Consider the following 6000-nt stretch of genomic DNA (forward strand, 5'->3'; position numbering starts at 1 on the left):
GAATAACAATTTACAGTATACTGCAGTGTCTGCCAGAAACAGCTGAATGAAAGCCACAGCTGTGTCTGTTATTGGGCAGAAAATACAGTGTTGTCTGATGCATTTATTCATTGTATGAATGAATTCCCTGTATGTTTTTTCAATAACTATCTGGGCACTATATCACTTTTTGAGTAGGCTACAAGGGCTGTTCCTGGGGACAAGCCTACTTTCCATCTAGACAAATGTGGGAAGAAAATCAAATGCTTGATCTGAAGCTTTTTTTTTTTTCCTTGGAACTCTGGAAAGACCACATGCTTGAGGACATCTAGAGAGCCAAAATGCTGCTAATAGACTCTTTGGCAGCATAATACATAGTTGAACACATTAGCTGGTCTGTCCCCAGCTTTCTTGTAAAGCATTTTCCATAAAGACTAGGATTGATCTGAAACTTACTGCATTCTGGCCTATTCTCACAACTGTACAGAGTAGAGTATGCTCAATATGGATGCCATAGACGTAACCCAGCATCTTATTGCTCTCACTTAAACAGAGTAGTACCACCCTACCTCACAGTTCCTCATCTGTGAAAATCCAATAATGCTTTGAAACAAAATGTTGTGAGGGAAAAAAAAAAAAGATATCATAACAGCAACAAATTTTCAGATTCATATCTGCTAAAAAATATCACAAAAATTTCCAGTGATTCAGTTCCAGCTGACAACAAAAGACCACAAAAAATTCTAATTAAACCAAAGGCAGGATTTCTAAGAAACTTATATTTTCAGATGATTCATTGCTGTGTTCAAATTCTTGCCTGAAAAGCTACCTGTAACTCCTGCCTTTGCTCAGCTCCATGGGTCACATATACCCTATGCTTCATAAGCAGAAGTAACTTCCGTTAGGCTATTAAAAACAATAAAAGTGAAGCAAAACGTGACTTAATGAGAAAGACAAAGCATTCGCATTGGGTTTGAATCTGAAAGCATTAAATCCTCAGTCCTGAATTAAATGGGGATAGATTAAATCGCGCTGTGAATACTCTACCACTGTTTTCAAGGAATGCACTCTTAAGCATAAGCTGAAGTTGATGTGATCACACGATTCAGGCTTCACAATTATCAACTTATGAATCCAGCTCTAATTAAAGAAGAAAAAAAATCAAATATCCCAGTGAAGATTTCAATCAGTTTACTTTTATATCCCAGACAAATAACTTCTGGCATTACTTGTATCAGGGGGGGGGGAAGCAAGGAGCAGCTCACTCCTTACAGAAGCATTATAAACACACATTCAACTCACACTGGAGGGAAAACCAGAAGGGCTGTTATGAGACACTGCAGTCCTTGGGAGCAGGCCCTTTCCCTGCTTGCCCTCTGGCTCCTCTAGGCCTGCAGCATCATCCCTTTCTAGAGGAAGCAGAAGCAGATGGCTCAGACACGTCTGTGCTCACCAAAGCCCTTCTTGACCCACACTTACCACAGCACTTAAGGAGTATTTTCATGCTTCATTCCCTAATCAGTTTTCTCTCAAACGCATTACACAGAATACAGGCCTGACCAGAAGAAAATAAAGAGCAACAATAAAAGAGAAATACCACTGTGTACAACTTCACTGATTTAAGGAGCTGTGTCTCTCAAGATGATGCCCCCAGAGCTGTGACTGTGTCACCTCCAAGATTCTTGCTTTAAGCAGCAAACCGGAGTTGAGATCAACCTGGGTTATCCTGTGACATAATTAACCACAGATGGTTCTGACAGGCTTCTTTTAGATCTGTTAATGAAGGAAATTCTGCAGAATGAAGCTGCCAGTGTAGCACATTCCACCTCATTTTGGAGATAGCTCTTGTAACTTAAAACCTGAAAATTGAATAACTGTGTAGGAATATCCAGACTTCTTCAGGGGAACATTGCCAGGATTAATTAAAGGCTATATTAAAGTTCCATATACACACATAACTACCAAAAACCAAAGCAATTCTTTTTAAAAAAAGCTTTAATTGAAGCTAGAATTTCAATTGTTTCCTGAAGTACCGTGTACAGTCAACAGACGTATAGTTAGCAGAGCGGCATGGTTAGGATGGTATGTTACAGGTTGTATAATTAGAAGGATTATCGTGGTGTAAAGAGATAATCAAAGATAAATTAAATGCTCACCTGTGTCCTAAGCTTGCAGTAGAAAACTCAAAAAAGGAGAAATCTCCAGAGAGATCCTTCCTCAGTGGCATTCAGCCCTTAAACGGGGTCTAGGAGAGGTGCAGCCAGGCTCCGCCCCTTCCGGTCACACAACTGAATTGCCTTCACCTGTGCTCCCACTGACTCAGTGCTTGCCTCAGGTAGTCAGTCAGTGGTTCAGGCTGTGATTCAATGGTTCCTATACACACCACTTGATCATTTTTTAAGTTGTTGTTTCCTTCCTACTCTTCCCCACCTCCCAGCAGAGAAAAATCAGTGAGGAAGAATTTCTGCTTTACATACCAAATTTCTCATAAGCTTTCTATGATATTTTTTAGTTCAGTCCTCAGAATTCAAAACTCCTAATTCCAGAATGAAATTGGATAGAGACAAAGCCTGCAGTCACTTGGAATGCTTTCAGAACAGAGCTGGTTAGCACCCCAGTTTTTCCACACCCACGTATACATTCTCCCTCTTAATATTTATGGGTCTGAATTGAAATTCAGATCCAATTTGGCCCAAAATGTTAGCAAATGTTAAGATCAGTTTTGTTTCTTGTGTGATCTCTGTTAATGAGCACTGGATTTTGCAATCCTTGTTTACGGAAAGAACAGAGCAGCTGGGATTACTGGAACCAAAACAAAAGGGATAGGAGGTACACAGATAAAAGTGTGTGGCATAAATAACAAGCCAGGTGCTTCCACAAATTCCCATCAAATGCAACTGCAAGGACTTTCAATAGAATTGAAAGCTAGAGCTAAGAGGAGTAAATAGTTATGCCCAAATTATGGTAAATGCTGCACAACAGTAAGAACTTGTTGTTCTGAATGAACCTCAGAAAACCAAAATGATAAGCCACACTAAGTTTACTCTTTCTGCGGTTGCATCAGAAGAAGTGTGGCCATCAGGTCAAGGGAGGTGATCCTGCCCTTTTACTCTGCTGGTGAGGCCTTACCTGGAGTACTGCATCCACACGTGGAATCCTCAGTACAGGAGAGACATGGACCTGTTGGAGTGTGTCCAGAGGAGGGCCACAAAAATGATGCAAGAGATGGTACACCTCTTCTACAAGGACAGCTGAGAGCTGGGGCTGTCCAGCCTGGAGAAGAGAAGGCTGTGAGGTGACCCAGTAGTGGCCTCTCAGTATCTAAAGGGGAGCTACAGGAAGAAAGCATACAGACTCTTCAGCAGGGTCTGCGGTGATAGAACAAGGGGAAATGGCTTCAAGCTCAAAGAAGGTAGATTTAGGTTAAATGTAAGGAAAAAGTCTTTTACAGTGAGGGTGGTGAGGCACTGGAACAGGTTGCCTAAAGATGTAGCTAATGCCCCGTTCCTGAAGACTTTCAAGGTGAGGCTGGATCAGGCCCTGGACAACCTGATGTAGCTGTGGTGTCCCTGTTCACTGCCAGGGTGTTGGACTAGGTGGCCTTCAGAGGTGCCTTCCAACTCTAAGGATTCTATGATTTACAGGGTATGCTGGAACATTTGAGCTAAACGCTGAGCTCTGTGGAACGTAAACCAAGTTCACACACACATATATATATATATTTATATAAAGTACATATTTCAGTATATAAAATACTTTTTGTATTTATATAAAGAACACGTAACTATGTTTATACATACATATCTACGTACAGATCAAGCCTCCAAGACTGTACATTTTTAAAGTGTTCTTACAGACTTAGGAGGTTCTACCTATATAGGACCAACTGATCGTTTGCTCTTGAGAGTACTGTTTCATGCAACTCTATTCAGGACATAAGATGCCTCAGTACCACAAGGCATCCACAGTGTAGGACTACCAAAACAGGCAAACACAACTGATGAAGGATGACAGTTATAATTTCCCAGCATTATAAAAATCTGTGTCGACATTAGTGAAGAAGATACATGAAAAACAGTGTAAAAATCTCAATCCTAAAGGGCTTTTCTGTGCATGGAAGCATGCAAAAAAAAAATAAAAAATAAAGACATACATTACCAGTCACTTCCTAAATGCATCTTTATCAAAATAAGCATAGTTCACTGATTATACATAGTCCAGTTTTCTTCCAGTGTAGACCATGTAGGAGAATGGATGACCTCAGTGATGTCAGTAAGGGTCTAAATTTTGGCTGTAGAAAAGTAAGGACTTAGGCTGGATGTGCATGTGCATTAAGAAATCTCACTAGTTCAGTTCAGCCAGCAAACCAGAAGACATGAGAGAAATGAGTGATCTACCAGTATTTTAACTAAGCTAATGACTCAGGCATTTTCTTTTGTAATTGCAGACTGACCAGAACAGTTTTCCAAAGGATTTCCAGCTGCTCCAGGCTACCTAACTTGTTTGTAGTATTTTTAATGATTTCTATCTGTACAAAAATAAATAAGAAACGTACATAAATTTGTCTTGGTCAGGAACACATCATAAAAAGATATTCATCAGTTCTAGTACTCTGTGGTTTCATTATGAGTATGTTTCCCTACTGCCATAATCTCCAGTTGTATTATTTCTAGCTGTCTGTCACTAAAGCTGGGCTCCTCTAAGAGCAGAAGAGAAAAGAAGGAAAATAAATACTCTAGTGACCTAAAATGCCCCCAGATATCCTTAGGTTTTCAAAACCCAAAATCCAGATTTAAAAATTGGCCACTGAAATCTCAGAAGTTCGAGTCTTTTTGTTCTCCATGGATTCCATCTAATCTCTTAGCAACCTGTTAGCATCCTTTCCCATAATCTCACAGGATCCTACAAAACTCATAGCATTTCCAAAGCACTTGCACATCACAGGACCTAACACCTAAGTTTCTGCTGTTCTTGCTTGTCCAAAGCATACCCTTCTAAAACGAGCTTTGTTTAAAAACAGACTAAGTAAGGACCTGTGAATTCTGTCTACTGAGCCATCCTCTGTTCTGAGCAGATAGGCAGCACTGCTGTCGGTTTTTTCAGATCTGTGATATGAGATATGTAGCTACCAGGCTACGTATCTCATCACTTCATCCTGCTTTCCTATTAGAGATGAGAGAGCCTGGGAGATAACATCATTTGAAAAATGCCTAAAATTATTCCTCCACCCAGAGGATTTATTTGAGCTGATGTATATTTTCTGTCTGTGCTATGGCAGCATTATGCTTCTGCAATGCAGTAATCTCAGCTCTGAGCACTCTTGGAGCAACAGCAGTGCAGCTTCAAACCTGTAATTGTTTATACTTATTGGCATTCCATCTCACCAATTCATCTCCATTATCACATGCATCTTGACTTCATTTTCCCTGACAAATCAAACACGTTCTAGCCTCAGACAGAAGAAGGATTTCTTAATGTTTCTGTTGCTCAGAGCACAGCTTGTAAAGTTACTGTGTCTCGAGCATGCCATAAACATGGAATCTCTCTCAAACCACGGAGCAGAGCCAAGAGGAGATCAGAGACGCAGCAGCAGCCAATTTCTTATGCTCCGATTATCAACTACTCAGCATTTTCACTCTGGAAAATTTCTAACTCAGGAGCTCATTAAATGAAAAGTTTGTTACAGCACAGACATTAATGAGCCTCTTTTAAAGAATACATTTGTAAGCATTGCAAGGAAACTTAACCAACAACATCCTTCTCTACTCTTTTTCAAAATTCCTTCTATAATTTAATTTATACGTTAAAGAATAGCTTCACTTCCATGTTTCTATTAGTGAATTAGGGAAAGATGTCTGATTATATGGTAATTAGAGAGATAGAGATAATTTTAAGTACCTTGAAATATGGTACAGTTGCATATCAATAGTAAAGTTCCATAAAATTTTCCATAGATAAAAAAGCTGCTAAAAAAAAAAGAATTTAAGCAGCAAAGATTTTAATCAAAGAAGAGTGATGCTG

At 39.6% G+C, this 6000-nt stretch overlaps 1 protein-coding gene across 1 annotated transcript in view; it reads right to left on the reverse strand.

The window, feature by feature from the left end:
- Window positions 1-2192, reverse strand: part of MOG (myelin oligodendrocyte glycoprotein) — a 136738-nt gene extending 134546 nt beyond the window's left edge. Inside the window, exon 1 of the mRNA XM_046938028.1 lies at window positions 2136-2192. The gene's annotated coding sequence lies outside the window, so the exon portion shown is untranslated. The remainder of the gene's footprint in view (window positions 1-2135) is intronic.
- Between the last annotated feature and the right edge of the window lie 3808 nt (window positions 2193-6000).

This window comes from Gallus gallus, chromosome 2 (genome assembly GCF_016699485.2).
Source record: "Gallus gallus isolate bGalGal1 chromosome 2, bGalGal1.mat.broiler.GRCg7b, whole genome shotgun sequence".
In the NCBI taxonomy this organism is placed as follows: domain Eukaryota; kingdom Metazoa; phylum Chordata; class Aves; order Galliformes; family Phasianidae; genus Gallus; species Gallus gallus.